This window comes from Rhipicephalus microplus, unplaced genomic scaffold (genome assembly GCF_043290135.1).
Source record: "Rhipicephalus microplus isolate Deutch F79 unplaced genomic scaffold, USDA_Rmic scaffold_242, whole genome shotgun sequence".
Lineage (NCBI taxonomy): Eukaryota > Metazoa > Arthropoda > Arachnida > Ixodida > Ixodidae > Rhipicephalus > Rhipicephalus microplus.
In genome coordinates this window covers 37,492-53,823 of record NW_027464813.1, presented here as the reverse complement: position 1 = coordinate 53,823, position 16,332 = coordinate 37,492, and the positions used below count along the sequence as shown (strand labels likewise).

General features: G+C 45.7%; 1 protein-coding gene across 1 annotated transcript in view; it reads right to left on the bottom strand.

Annotated features, from left to right (window-relative positions):
* Positions 1 to 16,004, bottom strand: part of LOC142792747 (irregular chiasm C-roughest protein-like) — a 136,518-nt gene extending 120,514 nt beyond the window's left edge. The window contains exon 1 of the mRNA XM_075885681.1: positions 15,962 to 16,004. The gene's annotated coding sequence lies outside the window, so the exon portion shown is untranslated. The remainder of the gene's footprint in view (positions 1 to 15,961) is intronic.
* Positions 16,005 to 16,332: the final 328 nt, after the last annotated feature.

The window sequence follows — 16,332 nt, the reverse complement described above, 5'->3', positions numbered from 1 at the left end:
CAACGAACAAATGCTACTGCAAAACCTGTACGAACTGAAATGCCATTGAAGATTACAGAACGGTTTGGAGATAAAAAAAAAACAAACGAACAAAACCCCGAAAGGCACACGTTTAGCACAAGTGGTAGGAAGTTTAAGCATCCGTACCTCAACGTTGTGTATGACGTTTTTCGTTGGCCCATATAGCTCCGCAGTCTTTGCACCTTCATTTCATCTGCGCATTGCCGTACCTTTTCTGTCGCTGAGTCCCTGTAGCTGCTTTTGATGCAATTTTTCCTGGCTTTTCTTTTTTTTTTTTGCATTTCGGGGTGCTCTCGTTTCTCTTATTACGGTGTCTACGACATTTATTCTTGTCTGGAGAAATGCGCTACACGGTGCATGAATTGAAACGCAAAGCAAATGTGACACGCAGACATGAGTAGGGTTAAACGAAGAAGAGACGGTTTTATCGCATTAGACGAGCAGTGGAATAAATGGTGGCCCATAAACGTGTGTCGCTAAGGCTGATGTTATAGCGCTATAGCGGGAATCGCGGTTGCGTCACCATTTCTTTCTTTTTTTCTCTCTTTCTTTGCTGATTTCTTTCCTTCTTTCTTTCCTTTTTTTCTTTCTTTCTTTACTTCTTCCTTTCTTTCCTTCCTTTCTTCCTTCCTTTCTTTCGTTCTTTCTTTCTTTTTCTCTTTTTCTTCCTTCCTTTCCTTTTTTCTTTCTTCCTTTCTTTCTTTCGTTATTTCTTTTCTTTTAATACCCATGGGTGCTTTATGTTCCCTATACTCTGTAACATTATTCCCCTCCATAGTCAGAAAAAAAATTAATACTACTCAACGACGACAACTGTCTGCTGCGTGCGTGATTGCGAGGTCTTTCGTAAAGATAAAGCTCGCCCATTACATTTACATTGCACTCTTATTACGAATTTCCGAATTTCAACCTCCTCAATGAGGAAATAATTTGCTGGGAGCTAGAGTAAGTGAGATGGCACTGGTAGCGCAAGTGAGCTCGTCGAATCGGTTATTTGAACGAGTGCAGCTTACCACAAGCAACGCGCTAGATTGGTCGATAAGGCTTACTGTATGAAAGCAACGTCCAGGCTAGAAGGTAACTCGTAGTTGATGTGTTACGCCCCACCTTAAAACGATGAAACGAATCACGGTATGCAGTACGCTAATCGAAACAGCGAATCATATAGTAGCGGAATGCCGTGGACAACGTGGCACGTCTTATCCATGCAAAACGACAGAAGCCAGAACACCCATGAGTTGGTCACACAGAAATGCAATAACATATTTCATGTAGCCATTACTCAGGATGGCCTCAAGGGCTGATGACTAGCACTTTTTTCGCTAAGCAGAGGTTCAGGGCCGTAACAATATCATAAATTAAGCGAGTAGTGGCGTGAGCACTCCCTGAAAAAAAAAAGCACACAAAAACAAAAACAAAAAAGATGCGGGGGAGGGGAGACACACCGCATCGCTGTGTGTTGTCTCTATTGTCTTTTTTATTTTTGCCTTATATTGGTACACGGTCGAACGCATACAGAACTGCGCCAGCAACGAATTTCTAAATCAGCTGTAGCTTTCTTATCTCACGAAGTGTTCGATTCGCTGATCTGTTTCCGAACGTTTCGTTAAATGATGACCTTTCGATTAGAAATATAGATATTGAAAAAAAATTGAAGAATTGCACATAGACACAAAAGAATTCCGTTCATCGCCGCTAATAAGCACCTTAATCATCCAACTCAAAATGGCGTAAAGTACCAATCATCACTGCAGACACAGCACAAATATCAAAAAGAGAACATTCTATGGTATGGTAAATATCCTGCGCATGCAGCTATGCTCGAAACGTGGAGTATATTTTTATTTCTATTAACTTTCTCGACGACCTGTTTCACCCGTTATCGCGTGCCACAAGACGCCCATCGGAAACTCGTTCGCGGGGATCGAGGTTGCCATAGGAACCATGCACGCTCGTAGCCAAGAAGTCGCGTTGCGTCGTTAGACGCTCGAAAAAAAATTTATCTCTTCCTGCGCGCGTAGCATTTACACGCGCTAACATCTCACGGCTCCGCGCCGCGCAGTAGCCGCCTTCTGAAACATATTCAAAGAAATGAGCCCATACATTATACTAACTCCTAGCTTCCGGACTTGGGTTGCCGGGGCGCGCTCGTGGGTGGATGGGTCTAAGAGAAACGAGGCGGGAAGGGGGGGGGCGGGTGAGGGCAACACACAGATATTACATTTCGCCCTGTTTCGCCTTAAGTACCGGCGCATACTCCTACGGTCCTTCGTTCGTGTTATAACATCTGTTAGCTTCCGTAGCTTACTCTTTTATTCGCGTTTGCTTTTTTTTCTTTGCATTTCGACCCCTTCAGGCAAAGGAGGCACGCCACGATTGAATTAGCATACTTTTGCATTCCAGCTTCTCGCGCTCCCTCCGGTCTTTTGCACCCCACACTTCCCCGCCGAACAAGGAGCAGCACGCCTGGCTGAGAAGTGCGACGAACGAGCATTATGTCCATAGCGCGCAGGTCGCTTATGCGCGTTCGTGCAGTAGCGACGTTGTTTGTTCCATCGTTTGTACGTGCGTGCGCGCGCGAGTGTGCATAACAGAAGCAGGAGCTCCGAGATGAGCGCGCGTTGAATCGCGGCTCTCTAAGTACTCGCTTTGAGGCTCCCCCTCTCGCCGCTGTTGCTCGGTTTTCTATCGCGACCCCGCGTATCTGAGAGGAAATTCATGAGTGAAGTTGTCGACGCTCCTTCCTGATTGAGACGGAAATCAAGGCGGAGCGCGACAGGACAGAATGCGAAAGCGTACGAGAAAACGACAAAACAAGAGAAGAAATACTCAAACAGGACGAGCTAACACGTGTTACGTTCAACGAGTGCGCAGTCACTTTTTTACTTATTTTTTTTTTGCAAGCTGCGCCCGCATAAACGATCACCTCGCCTTCGACAGAGAACCAACTTTGCCGCACTCGACAAAAAGACGCCAGAGACGCGGCGCGCGTTTCGTTAATGTGCATCCGTCGCCTAAGCTAGGCCTTGCGTCTATCGAGGCGGCCGCGCCGCCAACCGTTAAGGCATCCAACGTGAGAGACAAAAACGCGCGTTTAATACTCAGGGGCGGCTGCTCGCGGATGCGAGTTCACCGCGGATAATGGGAGAAAAACCGCAATGGCCGGTGAAGAACTTGCCAGAATTTGAAGAGGAAGGGCTGCATAGCAGTGCTTTATCACAGCAGTAGACGCTTACCCTGCGACAGTCTGCGCTGTTATTTGTGAGGCAGTGTGAAACATACATACATACATACATACATATATACATACATAGATACATACATACATACATACATACATACATACATACATACATACATACATACATACATACATACATACATACATACATACATACATACATACCGACAACAGCAATAGGCTTCTTGCCGTCGTAAGTGTGCGTATGCGTAATACGATGTCTAGTATTTAAAAAAAACACTGTTTACTAAATTGAGAAGGTGACTTTTCAAAACATGGCATTCGGTGGAGGACAACTAGCAGTGTGCCTGAGTCATCACGGAGGGGCTGCATTCTGTCATTTGTTTTTGAAAGCACATAAAAATGTGTGATAACGCAAAAAAAAATACAGAATTTTCGTAGAATCAGCTCTAGGGCCGGAGCTCCTCTTAGTCTAACTTTGTCCTGCGTCAGGTGTAACCGGCAGTATCTCCCGAACAGTGTAGCAGATGGCGCTGTCTCATCCCCACTTATCGTCTCATTTTCTAGATGGCGATATCTAATGAGAGCCTGTGCAATAGGACGGACAGACACTCGGGCGAATGGACGGGAACATGGACGGACGGACGCACGGACGGCTGCAAGGACGGATGGACGGAAGCATAGACGGACGGAGGGATGGACGACGAATGGACAGACAAACGCACGCACGCACGCATGCACGCACGGACGGACGGATGGATGGACGCTTCGCGCCGCTCATCATCATTCACTCCGTCGATATGCTGCAATATTTTTCTGCGCCTTCAGAAGCCACGCATCAGTACCAACTAGCCAAATTTCAGTGGTCGCTGCGTTTTTGCCAGTTACAAGGAGCCCCCGTTTTCCACCAATGCTTTCGAAACAGCGAAAGTATTATACGACTCTCAAAGAAGCAAAACAAATCTTGACGAGGTAAACATTAACCAATAAGGATCAAAGGCCGTCACATGTTGCCATTGTTCAGAATGGGCTGAGTGGGGAATCCGAAGCCAGCAAGCGATGTACTTTTGCGTTCTAAAACATGTTTGCCCCTTTTACATATGAGCACTTTTGTCTACCCTTCAATTCACAACATAAAAACAAACGCAAGAACGATAATCTAGAATGCTAGAAAAAATAAGAACGTCCGCACGTATTTCAAGGTATAACTGCGAGGCATCAAAAATAAACTCACGGTTGTAAGGTTAATGTTGTTGCGAGACACTGTCGAATTGAGTGTTGCCCGTGGTGACAGACCCATCAAAAGCATTACCTGACCTTTTCGAGAAAGCGTGCCTTTCGTTCGCTTCTTGGACCTTTTCTTGGTCAAATAATAAAAATACTACCTTCATCTTCAAAAATGCTAGCCTCCGGCGCTCTTCAGGGTCCTGAATCAAATAGCCCGAAGCTATAGAAGCGAACGTCACATTCGGTTTCGCCACTCGAAAAACTACTCGGATTCTGAACTTTCGTTAAGCATTCGCGCGCGTTCTTTCATTTCATCTTCGTTCTTGTGTTATATTCTGGTTATCGTTTGAAAAGTGGTAAGCCGCACTGCCAATTTTTAGAGAAGTAAGAGTAAGAAAGAGACAGAGAAAATTTAGACAAAGATAGCGAACAAAGAGGTCAGACGGGCTAACAACGAAACACCTCAATTCATTTTTGGCCAGTCGAGTTTCCGACTTCAATCTTTAGTTATCACCCCCGTCTCACCCACGCAATTTTATTTCGTGACTCGTTCCTTTGTTTGTTTGTTTTTTCACAGTGTGCTGGCCCATCTACAAAGCCACGCGCGCGAGTGCGTTCGTGCAAGCGCACAGTACATACAAGGTACAAGATTTTACGAAACGGCCATGGCAGCACACTCCTACATTAAAGAGCTACATAACTGTCCAACGGCAGTTAATTGTGGTACTGAAATCGCACATCTTACCAGAGCGAGACAACGATGCCAGCCCAGCCTGTTTACGTGTCAGAGCTGTATTGCGCTATATGTTACGGTATGATTCTGAAGTTTGTCGAGCAGTGCATACTTGAACATGCATGGTGCCGTGACCTTTCAAAATGCTTGCAGAATTTCGGTTCGTGGATTTCTGGATTCATTGGCTTTGTACTTAACATGCACGTTCGTTAATTAAAATGCCAATATTTAGATTCAGAAACAGGGAATTCGGATTGGTTCTGTTACTGCGTCTGTACTCGGTGAAATTTTCATGGCACAGTTAAATCGTATACTACATGAAAAGTTGTTGGGAACGAAGTTAAGAAAATCTTTAGATTTTGTGCACGATTATCTCGTTGTTTTGAAATGTCACTCAAACGAGCTTCAGGGTTGCGCGAATTTTGTCCTTGAACTATTTGAAACGGTTTGTCAGCCTTTAAGACTGACCCACGAAATGCCACAAGTCTTCTAAGTTCCTTGATCTAACAATAACGCTTTTGGATAACCATGCCTGTTGGTTCTATAAGCCCAGGAGTAGGACCGCCTGGTGTTCATTAACGTGCACTAACATCGCACAATACACGGACCTATACCATTTCGCCTCAACTGAAACGCGACCGCCACGGCTAGAATCGAACCCGCGACCTTTGGGCCAGCTGCCGGGCCCCGCAACCGCAACACCCCGCGGAGGTGGACGGAAAGAGGGTAAACAAGCAATTCTCATTCGCTGGGGTAATTCACCGCTAAGAACTCGGCTGAAAGTATTTATCCGGATATTTCGACAAACGAACCTTATTAAAACGTGAGAACGAAGTATACTACATAAACAGAAACACGTGCAAGGAAAGAAAGACGCGAACTTGATTTTGCAACTTCCTTCAATCGCAATAGTGCTTACAAAGCATGATCTTTCTCACTGTCCTCTATCATTCTTCTTCAACGTCTGCATGCTAATAATTTCGCAAGTCTCCCCTTTACAACTGGCTTCCTCTTCCTCAATCACCTCGAACGATGTATTGCCCAACGTTTATGCATTTCTATATGACCCGGCCTCTGCGCGTCGCTCCCCGTGAACATCGTGGGAGTGATTTCGTACCATATTGAAAAATTGCTGAGTTATTGAGCAACGCCTAATATCGTTACCATTACCCGGAAGTAGGGGCCGCTTCTACCTAGAACGCCTCCATCCTCAAAATTTCGGCATCCGCTTCGATTGACATTTACCTTGTCTGAGAAGCGTCATACCGGTTTCCTTATAACCCTGGAAAGCTCAAATTTTCAAACGGCGGATATATATAAGAAAACTGTTTTCTAATAATTTGACCTGTATCCGCTTCTCCTCCATTTTCTTTTACATCAAGGTCTACAAAAGCAAAAAAGGAATAAAAAGTAAGACCGCCTTTCCGAGAAACGCAGACACTCCGTATATATTCGTTCTTAAAGTAACGTTTCGGTCTCTCAGCGGCAGCTGTAGGACTGCAGTTCCTACTTGCTTGTCATTAATCATTACTTGCCAGCAGCGATGTTACAGGGCATTACGGGCTCCTATAGCCACTATTTCTTCGTGGCTGCTCTTCAATTCACTATACCCAGAGCCCATACGCTTTATCAACCTAACCTCTCGACGCTGATTGCGACCAATGTTGCAGTGACAGTCACATAATGACATCCACAAACGTATACAGGGCTCAAGAACGTTGCGACACGCTGACGTAAAAATAAAGCCACTCAAGATGTTTCGTCTGCGAGCGACTTGTAGAGATATGGAAGGTGAATACGGAATCAGTCGGGTAACTCGCTGTCTGACCCACTCGAGGTAACGGGCGATGCGAATTAACCTTTACAAGGGCCGCAGCGCGCGCCGATCCAGACAGCCGTGTCTTTACTATCATGTCTTCGTGAGAGCGATGCAGGTTCTCCATATTCAATGCGAAAAAGGTACACAGAAACGCCGGCATATCTCCACCTTCGTAACTGTGCAAGACGACTGACAGGAATGCGTCTTTATATAGATGCACAGGACGTGAATCATGAAACGATCGCCCGATAGCACAACGTGTAGTATTGATTTCAAACTGATTGAGTTCTCAAGTTATATGTATCGTCAAGACTGGCGACATGCCCGCTTCTGTTGCGTTATCCGCCGTGATGGCTATACGGTGCTCGGTTGTGGACTAAAACGTCGTGGGTTCAATAACAATCAATAAGATGGCGGCAAAGTGCTAAACGTCCATGTAGTCTGATTTAGGCGCACGTAAATGAACTCCAGGTGGTGGAAATTTTCGGAAACATACACTACGGCGTGTCGCCAGATCATATTTTGGTTTTGGGACGCAGAAAGCCGTGTATCATTGTAGGTATTTTCGTTTATACCTTATTTGCGTGGAGCGATGGAAGCGTACAGCAGCTATATGCTAATAATTTTCCCCCTGTGCTCTACATAATCATGATTTATATCAAATAAAAAAACACAAAAAATAAGAATTAAAATAAGAAGACAACAACATCGAAATTGACGTATGTTTCACTTGCAACTGTTCATCACTTTACACGAGAGCGTTCACAAGCACAAAGTACACAGCATAGCACGTCCCCTCAGGAAAAATTGCCGAGGCTTTTCATAACAAACATTTTTCTACTTAATTATATCCCTTAAGACGTACCCACGATAAAGAAAAAAAGCTTGTTTCTCTGTCGCGTACAAAAAGTGTTCCCGTGTACTCATTTTGCGTGGCAAAATCTGCGGTGAATAGAACAAACTGAAATATTGACCTCCTAAAAAAACTTCGGTGGTTGTTTCACGCTGTTTAGCACACGGTGGAAACATTCGGGTTTACCTAACGACAAATTCGAAGCGCGACTGACAAAAAGGCACACGTGAACTAGGCAGTGCAGCGCCCCGAAGTAGCACGATTGCGTGACAACCAAATTGAGAGAAAGAAAAAGAACACGCGACCAGTCAGAGCTACTTGCCGGCTTCGCTACAACTTTTCACGAAGTACGAACAGCCGAGTTGCGAAATAAACTCGCCAACCCTGATAGTGCGATAGGCTGCCACTCGCTCGATGTTTGCGCCCCATGTTATGGTGCCCAGATAACCATGGCCAGCCCTTCGTCGCGATACGGGCCCTTGCCCGACTTGTCTCAGTGGTCAGGCGTCCTGCACTTCTTCTTTCTGTCTTTGTTTTTGTTGCAACAGTGGCCTGTTTCGCTAGAAATTTCTCCTAGTGTGCGAACAAAATGTACTGCTGCTGCCACACCGCTTGAACTTGTTTGGGTCAAGCGATTGAACTCGGAAGTATTCACTTCGATCTTTTATATAAAAGAGGCTATGAAAAAAAAAGAAAGAAAGAAAGAAAGAAAAAAAGAAAGAAAGAAAGAAAGAAAGAAAGAAAGAAAGAAAGAAAGAAAGAAAGAGAAATTGCGAAGCGACAGTTTGAAGTGGTAGACGGCAAAACAAGCAGAGATGCCCGCAATAAGCGTACCCAAGACCACCGGTCGATCTCCTCTATGTATACTTTCATTTCTTTGTGTGTGTGTGTTTTTTCTTTGCACATCTCGGTGCGGTGATCCTCCTGGAAGGACATGTCGATTAAGCAGTTTCTCCACCGGCAGTCCGATCCGAATCGGTGGAAATTCACCGGCTACAGAGACACGCTATCGTCCTCTCCTTCTCTGTTTCCCGCTGAACTGTCCCCCCGAGGAGCGGAAATCGGCGGTAGTACGCTGGCTGCTTCGTTGTTACCGACGTCGTGCGAAGACACCCTCGAAACCATGCGCTACTGTCTTTTCCTCCCCTCTCACCTGCTCTTTATTTTACCGTCCCGTATTATTTTACGCCTTGTCTCCTCCTCAGGCTGCGTAATGGCGCTCATTGTATCCCTTCTCGGACCGTGCTAGCCTTGCTGTTTTTGCGATACCGAATTTTCGCTTTACCGGCTTATTCTTTTATACACGTCTTCACGCACAGGCTGTCTTTGCTGAGACTGTTATTATTCTTTGTGTTAGACGCCTCGTGCCTTGCACGCGAGGCGTCTAACTTGTTCCTTTTAGTAACAGAAATATTGTTCGCTGTCTTTTCGTGAAAGGGAACTGATAAGTGTCAATGAGTTTTGGATCCGTATTGGGCAGAGTCATGACACGGGCCGCCCATATATTTGCTTCTCGCGAAGAAGGGGTGTAGTAAACGTTAAACATTTTTTTTTACCTGTCAGAGACGATTTAAAACTGCGAACTGTTTGTTGTTGCTGTTTGCCAAATGCGATTGTCGATGATAATGACAAGGTCAGCTGCTAACAGTGGGTCGGTTTGCAGATAGAATTGACAAAACATTCGTTTCGTCGGTACGGTTTCTTATCTAAACCATGAGAAGAGAGATTACGAGCAGAGTATAAAAACAAGTCTGACGTGCAAACGTCATTTTTTTATGCGTTACCTGCGCCAATTTCTCTAATAAAATTTTTGAATCAAACCTGTGTATCAAACCTTTCTGCGGGATAAGGACCAACGCGCAGCTAAAATAAGACTTAAGTGATCAAACATGCCTCATGCGAGAATTACAGACGGGTGGTCTTTAGACGCTCTCTGTACATTAGCTTCTCGTACAAGGTTTTCTTTATCGGTATAAATTACAATCATAATGCCACTTGTGGCTAACCAAGAAAAAATAAAAACAGAGGAATAAAACATGCGACCAGCACGAAAGCAAATGGCCAGCCTGGAATTTGCTAGAATCGAATAGTCTTTACCTACGCACACCATGGCCCAACGCTGGACCAAGCAAATCAAGAGTCGAGTTCATGCACGCCATCATGGCTCCCGGTAGGTTCTCAACACAGGCGGAGTAAATGTCTCTTCGACAGCGGCTGATTCAGCCCAGGACGTTGTGAAAAGAATATACACGTCACGCCGGCCGGCCGGCAGAAAAGTAATCGAGGAAAGCGCCACCATGCGCGGCAGGGAAGGAACTGCGCTGTGTGCCACGCGGTGCCCTCCGAGCGCTAACCTTCTCTTCGATGCGGCTAAGCCTTTTTCTCCCGCAGACAAATCGGCTTCGGAAGCGCTGGAGCGTGCCGCCGACACGAGCGCTGGGGAATTCTGCCAGGCGTTTTTAAGGCAAACAGCCGGGCCACCGCGAGACCCGACCGGCCGGAGCGGCCCACTGGCGCTGCTTGGGTGACGTTCGTTGTGAACCGCACCGCCCCGAAGTGGGGAAGGCAATGCGCACCGGCGAACGAGGGAAAGAGAAATGCGAGGAGACGATGCTTGACGGAGAGCGAGAAGCGAAATCACGAGCACTTGCACCAGTATACAGGTATGGAGCGCGGATTGAGTTGTAAGACAATGACGCTGCTAAGTGACTAAGCTAAATGAACCCATAATACTAGCGAATGCACATTTTAGATTACACAACATAGCACGGGATGATCACTGCATTATTCCTGTTTCGTTCTGTATTGCGTGTTCAATAGTATTATGGTATTCATTATGCAACAACACACCCAGCCTAACGAACTAACGTCTAAACTAAAGATAAAAAAAACATTTTATTTGGGATTGGGCTGGTTTATCAACTTACGTTAAAAGGTCGGCGTTCCGGGCATATACATTTGCCTGCCTGAATCGTATCTGACACCACTGAATCTTTTTGGATACAGCTGATTGATAAGTCCGTAAGGAGCATCAGCGAATACAGCAAACGTTATATAGAAAACGTTCGTCTCCATTATCTTTATCATCACATTTAGATCATCATCCTCACTTACAGCGTGTTCCATGTCCACTGAAAAAAGAAGGTCGTTTCAATTCAACTTTATTTGTGAGAGTATATTCCATTTTTCTCCCTCCATCTAACCTTTTACCATCATCAGTTACGTTTCTCACCAGTTATGCGCGAGCATAGGTTTATGGCCCTTGAATCAGCCTCACAAGTGAAACACGGCCGCGAGAACCATATCTTTACATCTATTTGATCCGTCCAACAGAATGTCTCGGCGTTTCTGTGTGACCCCGTCGATACTCTCTTTAATTAACAATGTTTCGATTTTATTAACAGCCTAACTAAACGCTAAGTGAATTACAGATGTAACTAACCGAAAGAGCCGTTCACGGTCTCTCCGCCGGCTGTCCATCTATACCGAGTGGCGAGGCGGAAAACGAGCAGTACGCTCCCACACGGCGCGGACAGGTGAAGAGGGTTCTCGACGCGGCTCGTCCGAGGAAGAAGACGAGGACGATCAAAAGCCGCGTGTCTCGTACAGGGACTCGCGAAGGACCTCAACAAGTGCGCTGTCCACGACAGCAGGAGCAGCAGTGACCGTGTGTGCGTGACCCCTTTCAGTCTGTTCGTTTCGCCATTCACTTCCATCTACGCTGCAGGAGAGCGCCCTTCTTGGCCGAGTCTTTAGCGGCAATTTAATTTGCGCGGCGGGAATTGAAGGCGGGCGCCCTGAGCGTAATTACCTGTCCGGACTCCCACTCTAGCCCCCCTGCCCTTCAAAAGAAGAGCTCCAGAAAAGACCCCGGGGGCTTCGAGTGTTTCCGCCCGGCTGTCTGCTCCTTTCGACCCTGCGTCCAGTTTTCGGCTCTCGATGAGACCGAGCGGGAAACGAGGTCTTCGCACACGAAACGCGGTTCTCTATCTTTTTCGCTCACTTTTTTACTTCCTTTAACATATTTTTCGGGAACGCGAAACAAGGTACAGGTAACTCTATAGATTGCTTCTGTACGCACTCAATGGGACCTGCAACGCAGCGACTTGGGTTTCACAACAACGCGGCAGAACGAGGGAACAGAAAGAAAATGGGCATTCTTTGTAGCGTCTATAGCATGTCGTAGAATGCACGGTTACGCTGTCACAATGCCGAGAAAGCAGTAAGTCGGGATTTCACGTCTATTCATGGTTTGTAGGGACAACGAGTGTTTGCATGAAGCGCTAGCCCGCTGCACGTACGCTAGAGCACATTCCTAATACACAGTTTGACAACATGTATAGCGGCCTGCAATTTGCTCACAGATGTCGCGTGATGTGCTTTGTAGCGTACAAAGCAGTAAGTGCATGTGAAGGTTAGCGAGACACGCCGCTGCTTGAGAAATACAATAATAAGCGAATACAGGTGCGGTGGGAACTATATGAAGTGAATTAGAGAGGAGGTGTACACAGGTAGATATGCTCTCGCATCAACCTGTAAAGCTCCAAATATTTGCTGACGCTATCCCAATTTTTGTTTTAGTTTTATTTCCTTTTATCCTAATCTCCACCTAGTACAGCGCACCACCGGACTTATGATCATTAAGGGATGCTGCTGGGGAGTTGTAAACAGACCCAGAACGCAATGTAAACGTAATGCACATTATGTCTACTCGGTACGCAATGTGAAACGTTCGCTTTCAGCGAGTATAAATATTACTCAGCAATATCCACCAGCAGTTCCTGCCCAGACCCACAAGTGACCTCAACATGCAAGCACGTCAAGATGAACACTTTCCTTGTTAAACTTCGCGTGCAAGCGACAGCGTACTTTTAATAAACACACGTTCATTTCGCACCTGTGTTGTGCTCCCAATCGTGACATTTTACCCATCCTTTGCCGTATCTCTACCATTATCGCCCTTCTTGCACGGCCTAGGACACCTAATATTGCCATCTGATCACTGACCTGCAAAAATAGCCCTGCTTCGAAATCTTCGGTAAGATATAGCAGCCATAAGGCAACGATATTGCGCTGAATCAGTCAAAACAAAGGCCGGGTCACGGTACAGCGATAAAACCATCGCTCCCTTTACGTTCAGCATTTAGCCAATATATACCCATGCAGCGAACACGTTTCGCAAAGCTGAGGCATTTATTACAATAGCTGAGAAAGCAGCAAATAAGATTGCAAGAAAAGTTACGCAAGTCAAACTGTGCCTCACTGTCGTAAAATCATGTGGGTTATCAGGCAGGCGATCATAGGAACATACATATACGCATACTCTTATGTCATATCGTTGGCATTCGCGGCAAGCATATGGGTTTATGCGGTGTTTACGCGCCACCATTTATAGCGACAGAAAATAAGGAAGTAGATGGTATCTCGACGATTTTCAGAGCGGGCGTGCAAAGGGTGTATGACCGCGTGATAGAATTGGGGGATTTTGTCAAAAAATATAGCGTCACTGCAGTTAACCACATTATCATTCACGAAAAAGCGGCTCGTAAACCCCAGCGCTTTGTCGTCACAAGAAAAGGCTATTTCGCGTATTACACGCAAGGAAATGAGTGTGTTTACGGTGACCGAATTGAATGACATGGTAACCAATTACACAGATACTAACGCGCATATGTCCTAGCCGCGGTATTCAGGAAATGACGGCATCCCGATTTCGCACAGCCGTACACAGGTTAGTAGGAAGACTCCCGAAGAATGACAAAGGATTTACATTACCAGTTTCGAGCCGCCACAACAAGCGCCTTAAACCTCCCTGTGAACGCATGTTATTCTCTGTTTAAAAGAAGGAAGCAGTTCATCGTGTTATACGTACAAGTTTTGTTTTATTAATCTAAAACTAATCCGCCAGGGTCCACTTTACTGCTAATTAGCAAGCTCGCGAAAAACGAGCCTTCTTCTTCTCCTCGTAACGAGACTCTGCCGAGGCTATAATTAAGGTTCCGCGGAACAAAGAAAACGAATACGAGGCATGCGAAAGAAAAAAAGAAAAGTAAGAGCTAAGACAGTAAGCGTCACCGGGGGAGGGCTGTGTGTTTGGATACGCCTATTGGCTCGTGCAGTTGGGGAGAAGAGGGAAAGGGAGGCGAAGTAGGGACGTCGGTGTGGAGGAGAGAAGCTTTAGGAAACAAATGTTTCCAAGAGACGCCTCCTTCTCCCTCCCTCGTTCAGGGCGTTACTCGGACGATAAACGCCTGTACGAGACGGGTCGTAGGGTGAACCGAAAACGAGGGGAAGGGATAGATACTTTTGTTTACGCATTCGATCTCGCGCTGTAAAAGACTGGGACGGCGAGACGGCGACGACGAACGACTGAGCGCGGGGTTTCTTCACGACTTGCCGGGGGGTGTGCGAGATACAGCGTGGGAAGCCAACCAGATGCGGTCGTACGGCGAGACTAGGCTCTTCATTCACTCCCTCTCTCTCTCTATCTCTCTACAACGCTGTTATCCTAGCCGCGCTTCTCCTCTACTCTCTTTGCACATTTTATTCCTCTCCTCAAAAAGCATGCCAGCAGCCTCAACGACTGCAGCGGCGCCTACAGGAAACCGCGGAAGAGCCTTTGCTCTTTTGCCCAGTTGCCGGGAACGCGCACTGCAGAGGCGTTAGACCATGCTCTGAACTGGAGTTCCTCCCTACATGCATACATGTCGAGTTTGAACACGACGATCCTAGTCTGGTTGACATGCTCACGGGGGGGCGCCATGCGAAAGCTTCGAGGAGGCCAGCCAGGCGGATCACTTTTCGTTAACTTTGCGAACTTCAACTTACTATTCGTCACCCCTAATCGATTTCGCAAGCGATTAAGAAAAAAAACTAACTAAAATGCGTATGTGGCTAATCAATTACGTCACCATGATTAACATAAGGTAGTTTATTTAATAAAGCTGTTAAGGTAGCCCTTGTTTGAAAAGTGAAACTGTCGGCAACAAGTATTTTGCCATCTTCTTTCCAAAGAAGAAAATATCCATCGATCAAAGAATGAGAACATGAGATATGGTATTACATGGTACGGAAAAACGTTAACGTTATTTAGGTCCGTCGGGGCGTCCACTGGAACGAAGTGGGCCAGATAGATCTAGCCTCTCCGCCACGTCGTGGGTGACACATGAAATAAAAGAATACTACTCAGCAACAAGGCACACTCTGTCTTCAAGTTGCCGATGATGACCAACCCCACTGACATGTTTCTGTTTCTCCGCATGAAAGCGATGCGTTTGGTGCACGACACTAAATCCTAACAGTGAAGCACCCTTCTCGTGTTTCTGGCTGGATTCGGCAAATGGTGTATTTCGGTCCGGAGTGGCTGGGTCCCGAGTGTATATATATATATATATATATATATATATATATATATATATATATATATATATATATATATATATATATATATATATATATATATATATATATATATATATATATATATATATATAAATATGAAAGTAGATGCGCTTTCACATAACTGTTTATTGTGCCGACGTTTCGACAGGAACCCTGTCTTTTTCAAGGCATGGTTCCTGTCGAAACGTCGGCACAATAAACAGTTGTTATGTGAAAGCGCATCTACTTTCATATTTATAACCTTGCGGCAACCGAAGTTATTCTTCTGCATATATATATATATATATATATATATATATATATATATATATATATATATATATATATATATATATATCCCGTTCCCGCAACTTCAGGCATGTGCCTGGTTAACGTTAACCTACCTGCTGCCCCCTATCTTGTTGTTGTTCCTCCTCCTCCTATCCTCCTATGTCATGTCACTTGGCGTCTTGAGCCCTAAATTGCTACATGTAACCTTCGAATCTTCAACTGACAACATTGTTACCAACAAACATAGCAAAGTACTGCACTTTCACAGCAAGACATGCGCTGACGAAAGTAAGCTGATTCACAATAGGAAAAAGAGGCTGCGCCGGGAACATGTTAACGCGTCACTGTTCGTAACGCTTCAGGAATTGCACATCAGAGCGCGAATCAGCGCCCGGGCGACCGACGACAAGGAGTCACAAGAGGACTGCTACTTACAAGATGACCACAAGGCGCCACTGGTGCGCTGATATTCCTCCTGAAATACAGAAAAAGAAATAGCAAGCCCATTAGGACGATATGAACATATGTAGCTCACGTAGCGTTACAATAATGTCAATACCTTTAAGCTAGGCGCTCTTAACAAAGAGAAACGATTGATCTGAAGATTGTTTTGTGACTCGAGATTAATTTTTAGGGTTCGAAGCTTCTTTAAGGCGTGGGTCTGTACATCCTCCGATGTTGTACGTAGCCACCAATGGCACATACCCGCTCTATAGCGGGTATGCGAGTGTTCACTAGATGAACGCACGGACGGACGCATGGACAGATGGACGCACGGACAGACTAGCAGACGGACGGACGGACAG